Source organism: Hippopotamus amphibius, chromosome 2, assembly GCF_030028045.1.
Source record: "Hippopotamus amphibius kiboko isolate mHipAmp2 chromosome 2, mHipAmp2.hap2, whole genome shotgun sequence".
Classification (NCBI taxonomy): domain Eukaryota; kingdom Metazoa; phylum Chordata; class Mammalia; order Artiodactyla; family Hippopotamidae; genus Hippopotamus; species Hippopotamus amphibius.
Genome location: NC_080187.1, coordinates 63,426,694 through 63,442,748, shown reverse-complemented (window position 1 = coordinate 63,442,748; position 16,055 = coordinate 63,426,694).

Genomic DNA, 16,055 nt, shown 5'->3' with positions numbered 1-16,055 from the left:
ATATGATCTGAGGTAAGAGGCTAAGTTCCTGTTTTTTACATGTGAATATCCAATTGTTCCATCACCATCTGTTGAAAACACTATCCTTTTCCCCACTGAATCATCTTTGCACCATTGTCAAAAATCAGTTTCCTTAAACGGAAGGATTTATTTCTTGACTTTTGATTCTGATTCATTAGTATATATATCTTGATAACTGCACCTTAACAGTAAGTTTTGAAATCAAGCAATATAAATACTCCAAATTTGCTTTTTTTCAAAATGGGTTTTGCTATTCTAGGTTCTTTGCATTTGTAGATAAATTTTAGGACTACCATGTAAATTTTCACAATAGACCTGATGAGGTTTTGACAGAGATTACACTGAATTTATAGATTAACTTACAGGGTATTGCTGTGCTGACGATATTGAATCTCCTTTCTTGTGAATATGAAATGTCTATTCAGTTATTTAGGTATTCTTTAATAACCATAAGCAACTTTTTTTTAATTTTAAATATCTATATTTTTATTTCTTTTGTTATATGTATTCCTAATCATTTTATTTTATTTGAAGTTATTATCAATTAAATTATTTTTAAAACTTTATACTTGGATTGTTTGCTGCTAGTACATAGAAATACAAGTGATTTTTGTATATTGATTTTATGTTTTGTAACCTTGCTGATTTTATTAGTTTTAGAGCATTTTTGTGAATTTCCTGGGATTTTCTATTTACGGAGATATATAATCCAAATTAAAGGCCCTTTTATTTTTTCTATTCCACTTTATGTGTTTTTAATCTATTTGTACTTTCATGTCCCTTTATTGCATTAGTTAGAATCTCTAGTACAATGTTTAATAGAAGTATCAAAAGAAGTCATCCTTGCCTTGTGCTCAGTCTTAAGGGAAAACATTAACTATTTCACAACTAAGTATGATTTTAGTATAGAGTTTTGTAGATTATTTAAATCAGGTTGACATTTTTTCCTTCTCATTCCTAGTTTGTTGCAAGTTATTTATTTATTTTTAAATTATAATTGGGTCCTGTGTATTGTCAAGTGCTTTTTCTGTTTCTAAATGTTTTTTCTTTTCTTCTATTATTATGGTATATTACACTAATGGATTTTCGGGTATAAACCAATTCTGAACCCAGGTAGATAAATTCCACTTGATCATAGTATGTAATCATTTTTATATGAACAAAACATTAATATTTTGTTAAGAATTTTTGTATTTGTGAGAATATTGGTCTGCATTTTTTGTTGTTGCTGCTTTCTTGTGACATATTTGTCTGTCTTTGCTATCAGGGTAATTCACAAAATGATTTGGGGAGTATTCCTTCTTTCTGTGTTTTCTCAGAGTTTGTAAAGGATTGAAATTATTTCTTCTCTAAGTATTTCTAGAATTTCCCAGTAAAACTCCAAGGGCTTAGACTTATCTTTGTGGGAAGATATTTAATTATCAATTCATTTTCTTTAACTGTTATGGTACTGTTGAAAAATTCTATTCTTTTTTTTTTTTGATTTCCTCTTTGATTTCTTCAGTGATCTCTTTGTTATTTAGTAGCATATTGTTTAACCTCCATGTGTTTGTGTTTTTTACAGTTTTTTTTCCTGTAATTGATTTCTAATCTCATAGCATTGTGGTTGGAAAAAATGCTTGATATGATTTCAATTTTCTTGAATTTACCAATGCTTGATTTATGACCCAAAATGTGATCTATCCTGGAGAATGTTCCATGTGCACTTGAGAAGAACGTGAAATCTGCTGTTTTTGGATGTATTGTCCTATAGGTATGTATTAAATCAAGCTGATTTATTGTGTCATTTAAAGCTGGTGTTTCCTTATTACTCTTCTGTCTGGATGATCTGTCCATTGGTGTAAGTGGGGTGTTAAAGTCCCCCACTATGTTCGTGTTACTGTCGATTTCCTCTTTCATAGTTGTTAGCATTTGCCTTATGTATTGAGGTGCTCCTATATTGAGTGCATATATATTTATAATTGTTATCTCCTCTTCTTGGATTGATCCCTTGATCTTTGTGTAATGTCCTTTCTTGTCTCTTGTAACATTTTTTATTTTAAAGTCTATTTTATCTGATATGAGTATCGCTACTCCAGCTTTCTTTTGACTTCCATTTGCATGGAATATCTTTTTCCATCCCCTCACTTTCAGTCTGTATGTGTGCCTAGGTCTGAAGTGAGTCTCTTGGAGACAGCATATATATGGGTCTTGTTTTTGTATCCATTCAGCCAGTCTGTGTCTTTTGGTTGGTGCATTTAGTCCACTTACATTCAAGGTAATTATTGATATGTATGTACCTATGACCATTTTCTTAATTGTTTTGTTTTTGTAGGTCCTTTCCTTCTCTTATGTTTCCCACTTAAAGAAGTTCCTTTAGCATTTGTTGTAGGGCTGGTTTGGTGGTACTGAATTCTCTTAGCTGTTGCTTGTCTGTAAAGCTTTTGATTTCTCCATTGAATCTGAATGAGATGCTTGCTGGGTAGAGTATTCTTGGTTGTAGATTCTTCCCTGTCATCACTTGTAATATATCATGCCACTCCCTTCTGGCTTGCAGCGTTTCTGCTGAGAAATCAGCTGTTAACCTTATGGGAGTTCCCTTGTATGTTATTTGTCATTTTTCCCTTATTGCTTTTAATAACATTTCTCTGTCTTTAATTTTTGTCAATTTGACTACTATATGTCTTGGCATGTTTCTCCTTGGGTTTATTCTGCCTGGGACTCTCTGCGCTTCCTGCACTTGGGTAGCTATTTCCTTTCCCATGTTAGGGAAGTTTTCAACTACAATCTCTTCCAATATTTTCTTGGGTCCTTTCTCTTTCTCTTCTCCTTCTGGGAACCCTATAATGTGAATGTTGGTGGGTTTAACATTGTCCCAGAAGTCTCTGAGGTTGTCTTTAGTTCTTTTCATTCTTTTTTCTTTATTCTTTTCCACATCAGTGATTTTCACCATTCTGTCTTCCAGGTCACTTATTCGCCCTTCTGCCCCAGTTAATCTGCTATTGTTTCCTTCTAGTGTATTTTTCATTTCAATTATTGTGTTGCATATCTCTGTTTGTTTGCTTTTTACTTCTTCTAGGTCTTTGGTAAACTTTTTGATCCTTGCATCCAGTCTTTTTTCAAAGTCCTGGATCATCTTCATCATCATTATTCTGAACTCTTTTTCTGTAAGGGTGCCTATCTCCTCTTCATTTAGTTGTTTTTCTGGTGTTTTATCCTGCCCCTTCATCTGGTACAAAGTCCTCTGCTTTTTCATTTTCTCTGTGTTTCTGTGACTGTGGTTTTCAATTCCACAAGACGAAATACTACTGATACTTCTTGATACTGTTGTCTGCTCTCTTAGAGAAATTCTATTCTTGAAATTATTGGTTTTGATAATTTTTGTTTTGCAAAGAATTTGATCATTTTATCTAATCTAACAAATTTATTGGCACAATGGTGACTGTAATATTCCCTTATAATGTTTAAAATTTCTGTAGAGTAGGTAGGGAGTGATCCTATTGCATCCCAGAGTCTGATATTTTTGTCTTTATTTACTTGTAGCATATCTAAAGATTTTCCAATATTGTTGATATTGTCAAAGAACCAACTTTTAGTTGTATTGGTTTTCTTTAGTATTTTTATTACCTTTTCATTGATTTCTGCTTTAATTATTTTATTGCTTCAGCTTCACTTTGGGTTAATTTTTCTCTTTTACTTCTTTAAGATGGAAGCTTAGGTTATTGGTTTGAGACCCTTCCTCTTTTCTTATATGGGCATCAAAATTATTAATTTTTAACTGCATCTATTAATTTTGATATGTTGTGTTTTTGTTCTGCTTCAGTTTCAAAATATTTTCTAAGTTTCTTTGTTATGTCTTCTTTGATCTATGGGATATTTAGAAGTGTGTTTTTAGGTTTCTAAATACATGGGAGGATATAAATTCCCCAATTGTTGATTTCTAGTTTAGTTTCATTGTGCTCATAAAACATTCTTTGTGTAATTTCAATCCTTTTAAGTAACAAGCTTTTAAATTTAGAACTATCTAGGATGATGTTCATGGTGATCTTGAAAAAATATATATTATTCATCAGCCATTGGGTAGTATATTCTATGTGGGTTAGTTAGGTCAAGTTAGTCAATAATATACAAGTCTTCATTCTTCCTAATTTTCTGTGCAGTTGTCCTTTCAGTTATTGAGAGTGAGTATCAAAATCTTTGACTACAACTTTCCAGTTGTCTATATCTCCTTTCCATTTTGTCAGGCTTTGCTTTGTACCTTTTTAGGCTCCATTGTTAAGTGCATATAAATTTATAGTTGTTATGTCTTCCTCATTTTTTCATCCTTTTTTTAATCTGATATTTATTATTTAAAGTTCATTTTCTCTGATATTAATATAACAACTCAGCTCTCTTATGATTACTGTTTGTATGGTATATCCATTTCCATCTTTTACTTCCAAACTATTTGTATCTTTGAATCTCTGTGTGTGTGTTATAGACCGCATAAACATAGATACTGTTTTTATATCTAGCCTAACAATCTTTGTCTTTTTATTAATATGTTTAGACTCTTCACATTTAATATAGTTACTGGCATGGTTGGCTTTAAAGATGCTATTTGCTGTTTTCTTTGTATCGCCTATCTTTTTTTGTTACTTCATTCCTCTTTGACTACCTTGTTTTATTGTAAATAAATATTTTTAGTCTACCATTTTAATTCCATTCTTGAACATTTTACTATATATTTTTAGTTATTTTCTCAAGGTTGCTCTAAAAATTACAAACGGTTTCTTAAGTTGACTCATTAACATGCATCTGAGAATCATGCTCTGATTTTAGGTTAGATTTTTTCAGCTTCCTCCACATTGGGTGTCCCAGGGAGCTATGAAACTATCTTTTCCAAAACAGAAATTGTCCCAGATCTGAGCTTTTGGGAATGGGGAGATATCACCAGCTTCACTACTGTCTCCCTATGCGTACCTCAGGGACTGGAATGTCCCTCATTTTTGACATTCCAAATTCTACTTATAATAACTATCTTATTTATAGGTCATATGTAAGAACCAATGAATAATAAAATAACTCCTAGAAAGAAAAATCACAGATACCCAAATGAAGCTAGCTTTCACATTTTCAGATGTAATTAACACTGCATACATTGTTCTAGTATGAAAGTACACCCAGTTTTTACCGGTATAGGGAGTCACTCAGACAATTATTTGCTCTATTTAGAGCCTTCACTATATCTCTAACATATCTGCAAGATTGACAGACATGACCTTGGAACAAATTAAACACTTCCAAGAATAATGCAATTTGGTAGTAACACAAATCCTGCATTTATGATGATTCACATTTAGATTTTGAATGGATTATTTAATTATCTTATAGCATGCTCAGACCAAGCTCTAATGTAGCAATTTTACATTCATTGTAATGAAAAAAGCTCTGCCCAGATCCATGGGGGCTCATTGGCATTAAAGCAGCAAACCACATACATCTTCCTCCTCTAGTTTACATCATTATGGAATAGACAATGACTCATACACAACCAAAAAGGGGAACAGAAAGGGCAGGCTTTAATCTACATCAATCTCTAACCTCACTGTATTTTTATTTTTCAAAACCCACCACTACTAAGTTTATATCCCTAAGCTTACTGAGAAAATGCTAATTACCTTATTACTATGTAATACACAAGAAGCTATTTATTAAAAATCTAATTCTATATCCATTTAGGAAACATTTATTATACCTTTTTATAATTAATTATGCTTCAATATTATAGAAGAAGAGTATGGATTTTCAATGAACTCTTAGTAGTCACACTGATTAAAGTTAAATTAATGGTCTACTCATTATCAGCAGCACTGAATTTCACTGTTTATTTCACTATCTCATCATGAAAACAGCAAAGCCAATGTTCACGAGACTAGTAACATGGAAGAAAGTAGATATGTACATAAGAAAATTAAAGAATATTTTTCCCCTTGATGAATAGTGGACATTCATATAGCAATTAGCCAAAAATGATGTTTACCGGGTTAATTATTGTTGCATTCTGTGTAGTACAGTCATTTTACTGATAATTTGTTCTTTTGCTGTGTGTGTTTCAACATTTTGGTTGTGTACACCAGGTTAAGATATTTGGCTCTTTTCCTAAGACATTTGATCTCCTGGTCAAATGTTCTTTGAATTAGTTTTGATAGAGCTTACAAATGACTGCGTTAAGTATGAGGTGTCTGAAAGTAATTAATACTACGGATGAGAAGTATGAGGTCCACCAGTTGTCTGATCACATAACACTATCATTTGTGGACATCTTTCCGGAGTAGCAATTTTTCTCCACCTGCAGAAGCACTGCAGACTGCAGTCTGGAGCTAAACACCCAGTGTCAGATGTAGAATCCCAGCTCTGTCAGGTGTTAGCTGTGTAATTTGGATAAAATAGTAAATCTTTTTCATCATTTTCTCATAACGTTTGACTTTTAGGGTGGCTGTGAGGACTAAATGACATAATACACATGAAGTGCTATAGACCATGTCTAAAACATGGCAGTGTTATTGGATATTATAATTGTTACATGCCTTATTAAGACAAGTCCAGATCTATGACATTAAGCACTTGAATGATCTCTATTATTTTTCTGTTGTACTCACACACACACACACAACCTCCACTTGAGACAAGATGACATGCAACTCCTGAAATATCAAACATTCCCTATTTTGATAAATGAGTGACTGCTACTCTTAACCAATAACACCTTTAACTTCACTATAGTCTACCCCCCCTTTAGTTAAGATTTATTGAGATACTCAATCATAGACCTATCCTCTGACTTCTGACAACATTCAATTCAAAGTAGCCCCTGCTCCCTTAGACCGTCTCCCAAATCACCCAGCCAAAATGCAATCATATATTAGGTACTAACACCCTCTTACTGAGATACCCCTCAGCTCCCCATGGTGTGTGTTTTCCCTCACTGTAACAAGTAATGAACCCAACTTATTCAATTCCAGATGTTCATGGTGGTCTTTGCAGAAGGATATTAACAATTATCTTCAAGCAATTACTTAGAGCTTTGCATCATCTCACTCATCACCCTCCATCCCCTGTGATGTTCTACTCTCTGATGTCCAAGTGGAGTTGGCCCTTAGGTACCTAGGTCCATCTCCATCACAGTGGTATTGGCTTTGATGGGGAAAGGGAGGAACCACAGATGCATCCTAAAAGGCCACAGAAATGATTTTACTACATGGTTTAAGGGTCAAATTCTGCTTTACCATTACCCCCAGTTCCTAAGTTCCCATTCTCAAGGACTCTCTCATAATAATTCTGCATTTGTAGAGAGATAACTATTGAAAATCTCAACAACAAGAACAAAACAAAACAAAACCCTCTAATAATCAAAACTGAAGAAAAGAAAATTTTAAATTATTGAAATCCAGGACATCAAAATTAGTTGGGTTTTCAGGACTTTTCAGTTGCTCATCACTGAAAGGAGGATAGGGCACAAAAGTTCACAACCCATTTCTTTCCTGTGCTGTTTTGCCCCATGAAGTCTTCCTCTGCTCTCCTCCTTGTCTGTCCCCTTCCCTATCTGTAGTTCTTTTTCTTGGCTTCCTTCTCAGTCTCAGCCAGCCGGGTTCCTTCCCAGGCTGGTCTCTCAGTCACTGTCTGGGACACACCTCTGTCTGCCAGGACCTGGGAGCATTGAAGGCCTGGAATCCAGCAGAGGTGGCAGGTCCCCCAGGAAGGTATGAAGGGACAAGTCAGTGAGAAAGAGTGTGAGATCCTTACAAGCATTCCCAAGGGGTAGTGGGGTGGTAGAGGTGGGCTGGGGGCAGTGCAGTTCTTCAGCAAACAGCAAAGCATTTTGAAGCCCTTGCAGATTTCACGTCCAAACTGACCCCAAAATACTCAGCCAGCCTTAATAACATTAGTAAGGTGGCTTCCTTCACTGTCCACCCTACTCTCCTTTGTCATGAAGCACATAGATTTTATATGAGTTTGGTCAGAGCATCTGAAGCTACTTTTCTTTGACCCTATTTTCCAATTCTCTTGTAAGTGTCCCCTTTAGAGAGCTCTGCTCTTGGCAGTTTATCATATGGTCTTCTCCATGTCTGCTGAAACTGGCATCTCAGTGCCATCTTACCAGGGATCTTTTCATTCAGTTACATCCTTTATTCTCTCTCTAGATTTCGTTTCTTATAATCCAGCTGGAGAGTGAGCATAGACAGCAGTGAAAACATGGCAGAAACTAGGATGATGGACCAGGTGCTGAGGTTGTATGTTAGAGAGGATCTTATGATGGCTTCACTCACTTCCCTCCATCTCCTCTCTGCCCTCTTCTCTGGAGCTTCCCATTTCTCTAGGATCTTGGTAAGCTTTATCAGGCTGAACTGAATGCTCTGTTTGGTGCTCGGCCTACCCACACTCCTCCACTCCACACCATTCTTGCCTAGTCCACCAGCTCCCTAGACTGACTAATCAGTACCCAATTTGGGGGATGCAGCTCAGAGATCCGTCACCCTCACTGCCTCAGAATCTTAGTCTTTGCTGAACTGGAAGCCCTGAACTCCAGTTTTTGTCTCCCCAATTATATGAGACCATCAAATCTCTCAGCTGCAAACTCTGCTTGACTTCTTGGCATCTCACTGCTTACAAATTGGCAATTATCTTGAGGGGAAAGTAGTGGAGTGGAGAATACTGGGCTCACTATAGTGTGCCTCCCTTTACTCTGAATTTTACGCCCTCGATACCTGGATGCCTTGGTTGCTCTCTGATCTTTTCAAACAGGTGTCCCAGTGAACAGTTATGACAGTCACCAAAATCAGTGGTTAGCAGCAACACCAAATGCTCAGAATAAGGTCCATATAGTAAAATAAACACACAGGTTTAGAGGCAAGGGAAACAGAGACCTAGAAACCTGAAGCCCTCATAGATGGAAAATGACCTCGGTGGCAGGTATGTGGACATCTGCCAGATACCTAGGCAGCTTCTGTGTCTTCCATTTTGATGTTTTCTGAGAGGGAGAAGATGGCCTTCAGGGCTGACAGGAAAATCAGCCCCATGGGTGTGCTCAGATGATTAGTGCAGGAATGCAGGCCAGAGAGTGACAGCCCTTCTTAGGATGGTTCTGCCTGAACTGCCCTGGCACATGCTGTGCATTTTAGGTGAGTAGACAGCCAACATTTGAATGCTGTCCTAAACATTTTCTATTTAGAAATCCTAAACAAAGTTTAGAGAGTGCTTCATGTTTGTGGAGTATTTTTACACTAGAATCACAAAGCATAACCTTGCTCAATTTTCATTGCCAGCTTACTTTCAAGTTTTAATGGGGCAAATGTAATCTACATTAATTAATATGCATTTAATTTAAATGCAAAATCACTTTCTTACATTTTCTATATATATGCTTATATTTGTCTTAAAGATAAAGTATTCAATATACTGAAAAAATTTAAATAAACTTCCAGTCTTCCAATATTTTAAAATCTTCATGGTGGCAAGAAGTAATTTATCATGTTTTCACAACAATCACATTGATCTCGCATATCATTTAAGGCTTAATGATGATTAAGTGAATTTAGAAACTTCAGGAAGACTTTGAGAAATGGATCTTACCTTTCTGTTATGTGTACAAAAAGACTCTATGATAAACAATTTAAACATTAGCAATTGTTTTCTCCTCTGGTCAGTTTCCCAAAGCATTTGTTTTCTAACAAATACGGTAAAAATATAAACATTTCTATCATGAGATACTTAGGGGTATATGTAAATTGGGCATATTTCAAATTTCTAATAAGTTTAGAGTTTAGGGATCCTGATTTGAGCAGGAACAGGAGAGTCAGATTATATATAGTTCTAGCCAGTCATTTGTGAATTTTCTACCACCACTAATTTAGGACAGTATATAGCACTTATTTAATTCATAAAACGCTTCATGTTTATGGATAGTCTCTAAAAGAGAAGGTAAAGTGTTACTAGCGATGGTGCCCTGCATCATGGTAGCACTTTGCCTAGATTATTACATAGCCTACAAAACAGCCACTGTCAAATCCCAGTGAGAGAGTAGCACTGACATATATACACTACCAATCATAAAATAAATAGCTAGTGGGGAGCTGCTGCATAGCCAGGGAGATCGTCTTGGTGCTTTGTGGCAACGTAGAGGGATGGGAGGGGGAGGATGGGAGGGAGGCGATATGGGGATATACGTATACATATAGCTGATTCACTTTGTTGTACAGTAGAAACTAACACAATATTGTAAAGTAATTATACTCTAATAAAGATGTATAAAAAAATTATGCCAACCCATCCTCTAAAAAAAAAAAAAGAGGAAATAAGCAATCCACAGCTAAGAGTAGTAAATAGCTTAGACCATATCTGTTGGAGCAGGGAATTTAACCTGGTCCTTTGGAGCTAGAGCCCAGGGAGTTTTTAACTAAGAAGTTGAATCAGGGTGGAATGGTTTCTCTCGGTGAAAACCACAATTATCTCACAAAGGAGGCTTCCAACTTGTATCCCCCAACTTAATGATTAATAAACAAGAGGATTTTCCCTGAAAAATATTTTTTAAGATTACTATTATTCTTATATTCAATAAGACTTTAAGAAATTCTTACTATCCTTAAGGTAAAATAGAGTAAGATAAAATGCCTGCTTTCAAGAAGACGGTAGACTAGGAGTCCTGTGATATGCGCAGTGCAATTAAGAAACCAGGTAGAAAGCAAAAAGGACCCTGAGAGAGCTCCAGAGAAGTAGAGGACCCTGTTCTGGGGAATTCTACCATTATTTCCTTCTGGGTTGGGTGAAGTGTTGCTGGAGGAGGCAGCATGGGTCTGTACACATAGATGGGAGGAAGCTCAAGTATGCCTGAGTTGAGGGGCAGAGAACTGAAGCAAGGCGCATATAAAAGAAATGATGAGTAGGTCTGTTTGTCTGCAGAGGACTAAAACAAATTAAGCCTGAAGAGAGGCACTGAAGCCAAATTTAGTATGGCTTTGAAAGCAAAGATAAGAAAATGGAAAGTCATTGAAGGATTTTACCTGGGAAGAAACGTCATCTAAAAATATTTCATAAACGATGGATAAACAACAAGGTCCTACTGTATAGCACAGGGAACTATATTTAATATCCTGTGATAAACCTTAATGGAAAAGAATATGATAAAGAATGTATCTATATGTATAACTGAATTGCTTTGCTCTACAGCAGAAATTACCACAACATTGTAAATCAACTATACTTTAACAAAATAAAATTTTTAGAAAGTCTCTTACAGAAAAGGGGGCACCCAAGTTTCCAAGATTTTCAAATTCAGAACATTTGCCCTGTCTGTAGGTTTTCATAACATCTTGTGCATGGCTTTATCTCAGGATTTATAGTGTTAATATTACTTTCCCACTTATCAAAAAGAAGATAAAAATCAAGAGTCTCAACATTCTTAACCCTAAGTTCCCATTAGTGGGGATCAGTAATGCTAACGGTCTATGCAAGAGACCAAAGAAAAAGGTTGGGGTGGAGTAGGGAGCGTGGAGAGATTCAAGAAAGCAAGAAAGTAAGAAAGGGAGTAGATGCTTTATATGTGCAGGAATGGGAAACACCATGCATGATGCGATTAGCAGGTAAGGTTGGGATCCATATTTCATAGTGGTTTCTGTGCCCCAGGTGATCTTCTCATGCTCAACCAGCACACTGAGGCCCAGAATCCAGAAGCTGAGTGTCAACCGACCAGAGGCCTCAGAGTTTTGGAAAAAAAAAATCCTGCACCCATTAGCAGTTACTCTCAATTCTCCTTTCCCTTTAGGCCCTTATGAACATCATTCTACTTTCTATTTGCCTATCCTAGATAATTCATATAAATGCAATCATGCACTAAATGGTCTTTTGCTCTTGGTTTTTTTCACTTAGAAAAATTTTGTCAAGATTCATCCACGTTGCAACATATGCCAGTACTTCATCCTTTCTTGCTGCTGATTTTATTCCAATGTATGGATATACTACATTTTGCTTATTCATTAGTTGATGAACATTTGAGTTACTTCCACTTTTTAGTTATTGTGAATGATGTTGATCATTTGCATACAAGTTTTTGTGCGTACATATGTTTTCAGTTCTTTTGGAGTAGAATTGGTGGCTCATATGGTATCTTCATGTTTACTTTTTGGAGAACCACAAACTGTTTCCCAAAGATAGACTGGCCTTTGAGGAACAGAGGAATCAAACTGCAAATTCATACAGCATTGGAACTACTATAACTCACATCACCTGTATTTTAGGAGAAACAAGGGACCTGTGAATGTGAATCGGATGAAATTTTGGAAAGCAAAGGCAGGGAAAATCATGAGATCCAGACGGAACAAAACAAATCTGGTAAAAGAAATGAGTGTAATGCTGACCGCTGGGGAGAAAACATTTTCTCATCTTTATTTTTCTTGCAATTCTGCTACTGGTAAATTGTAGCTTTTAGTTTGTTTTGCTTTTTAACAAGGAAAGCATAATTGGCACTGACACCTAATAGACACAGCACTAACCAGACTCTGGGCATTGATGATAGACCAAAGGAATGTCTTTTCAGCACACTCTGAAGCTGGGTTAGAAGGTTTCAAGATACTACGTTGTATCCTTTAGGGAGAACTAATATTCTTTGAGGAGCCCATATGCAAATACAGGTGAGATTGACTGCCAGGGCTGCAAGTCATAGGAGCACCAGCCCAGGTGTCTCCTGTGGACCATCAACAAGAGTGAAATGTGGGTGGTCACACACTGTTTCGGTTCATTTCTTCTCTCCTGCTGTAGCTCATTTCCACCCACAATCTCCTTATCTGGGAATACTTCTTTGGTTTCTTTTAGGAACTTATTTACTTTGGTCTTCCTCATCAGGAATGTTAAATGTTCTCTTTTGTATAACGTGTGCTAAAGCTCCTTAGAGGCTGTTAGTGGAAGGACCTATATTGGGGGTGTATAGAGAGAGATTGCCCATCTCATCGAGATCTACTGGCCACTGCAGCCTGTAAAGTGATAGCCATGTCTGGGGCAGATTGCAAGAAGCCTGATCTGTCTGTGGACCTGTTATGCACAGAAATATCTGGTGAGTTAGGAGGTAGTCAGGGAGTAGGAAATAACAGCCATCTACAGATGTGCATCCAAGTAGGGACTTGGTTCAGATGAGGGGAGTCACCTTGCATCCTCCACTATAAAGTGAAGCATTAGAACAGATTAGCTCCATGGATGGCCAGATAAAAATATCCTACAATTCTTAACAGCAGCTCTTGTCTCTGAGCCTAAAGTGTTCTCCCTGATTCTGTCCTGGTGCTCACAACAACTCCAATGACCTTAAAGATAAACCCTGGGTCCCCAAATACTCAGGGTAAGAATGGCCATTTTATGCATACTCAATACTCAGTTTGCTTCTTTTAAATAATTCTAGATTCAGAAGTTTAGAAGTCAGCCCTTTGTTCTTTATTATTTCTGTAACCATTTCAAAGGAGAAATAAAACACATTCACCCTAATTATTTACTCAAATAATAGAATTAAGCATCTTTAGCCAAATAACTGGACAAATACATCTAGCACTGCATTTTAATCAGTGACCAATTCCCTAATTCTCTTAACCTTCTGTCACTGCCTTGTTGCCATCTCCCCTTGATTACACCTCTTAAATCCCACAGTTTGTGGCTTTATCCAATACATGCGCTCTTGTCCCTCTCTCATTTCCTGGCACTCACTTGGCAAAACCACAACCCCGGTTAACCCCACCTTTCTACCCTTCCTGTGTCTGAACCTAAGCAGCCAAATAGAATAGAGAAAAACGCACAACTATGTTGAGATCAAATAACCTGAAACATTGGTGTACACTGAATTTTGCCAAAAAACATGCTATGCTTCTGCGTCTATTGACTTCTTTCTTCTCCACCACTTTTTAAACTTTCCCTCACTCTTCTAACTTCCAACATTTCTTCACAAACCTCACTCTCAGCTTCTTATTCTTACTTCTGACTTCACTAGAAGCGAAGAAATCAGTAGAGAATTTCTACAAGCCACCCCTCTTGCATTTACTTGCCTACCAGCCTCTGCCCCTGTACCCTGGGCTTCACACCTTATAACAGGATGATCTATCTATTCACGCACCTGATTAGGGAAAAAGTCCATCAGGGATTTCCTCTGTCTCCTCTTACAATTTTTCACTTTTCCTTGAATTATTTCCAATATCATCTTTTCATGTGTATCAATCTGTGATGTTTAGTTTTATGGGTCAATTTGACTGGGCTACTGGGTACCCAGATATTTGGTTAAATAACATTCTGGGTGCATCTGTAAGGGTATTTCTGGATAAGATTAGCATTTGATTAGTAGACTGAATAAAGAAGATTGCCCTCTCCAATGTAAGTGCATCATCCAATCTATTGAAAGCCTAAATTGAAAAACAAAAAGATGCAATTAGAGGAGAATTTGCTTTCTTTGTCTGATTGCCTTTAAGCTGGAACATTGGTCTTCTCTTGCATTTGGATTTGGACTGAGACTGGAACTTACATCATCAGAAATTCTGCTTCTCAGGCCTTTGGACTTGGGCCAGAACCGTACCATCGACTCTCCTGGGTTTTCAGCTAACTGGCTGTAAATCTTAGGACTTCTCAGCCTTCATAACCACATGAGCCAATTTCTTATAATAAATCTCTATATATATCAGATTGTTTATATTTCTCTGGAGAATCCAGACTAGTACACAATCATTCATTATTTGAGTGAAAAATGGGACTGTCACATTTGAATATGAACAGAAAGCAAATATCAGATAGTTAGAAATCCCATTTTCTTCGGTTGATTTAATCTTACAACAGGCCATGCTCTTTCCCCCTTATTAAAATAACAAAATGTTATACAGTTGCTTGCCATAAACTTTCATGTGTCACAAAATAACCCCATTGTCTAATTAGAATCACTGATGGACTTGATGCCCTAGAAGATTTTAATTTATGGTCAAATCATAGAGAAACTTGAAATAAGCTTTTCTAAAGGAAAATTGAATTAGGAAAATCCATCAGCCGGTATGAAAGACCAGAATCAAACTGCTTGATTTCTAACACAGACATTAATCAGCTGAAAAATTGCCAACCCCCACCCCCACCATGGCATGTGCTCCCCCCCTTATCTTCCATCTTGTTACGGCAGATGAACTGTCCATGACCCTTTAAGGCAGCCCCACCACCTGGGCATGACACCCTCCTCTCTCACTCACCAGGAATTCTCCCTCCCTCTGCATCATTTTCCCCTTTCAGTGATCCTGGGAGAATACAAACCAGAAATCAAACATAAGTCCCCTTCTAGTCTCTTCTCCCCATTTCCCTCTATAGCTCCAATCCATTTCCCCATTTCTCTCCTTCATTTACAGCAAAACTTACAGAAGAAATGTGTATAGTTTTTAACCATTCTTTCATTCTCCCTTGAACTTAATCTAATAACTTCTCCTGAAGCTGTTCTTGTCAAGGTCACAATGACCACTACTAAATTGGAAGATTGCTTCTCAGGCCTCATCTTCCTAGAATTACCAACACCATTTGGGCTATTGAACACACTCTCCTCTTGGATGCCCTTTCCTGACTTGGGTTCCAGGAGACGGCTCTTGGCTTTTCTCCTGACACTCTGACCACTCTTTCTATTCCCTGCGCTGCTTTCTGTTCATCTCTGTGATCTCTAAACTTGGAGGGTCCAGGGCTCACACTTTGGACTCTTCCTCCTCCTCTTCCTCCTGCTCCTCTTCCCACTGGCATTCTTCTCTTCTTTCTCTTTCTTCCTCTTCTTCTAATCAACACTCACTCTCAATTAAGTTCACCCAGTTTCATGGCCCTCCATATCATCTACATACTGATAAATTCCAAATTTACATATGCAGCTTGGACAACTAGCCTAGGCTCTAGACATATGTATTACTGTTCACTGTACTTGCTCCCTGCTGTATTTTCAGTGCCCAAACCTTTGCCAAGAATTCAATAGGCATTCAGTAAAGGTTTGTGAAATGAATGAGTGAAAAAAAGAAATAAATGGATGAACAGATAAATCC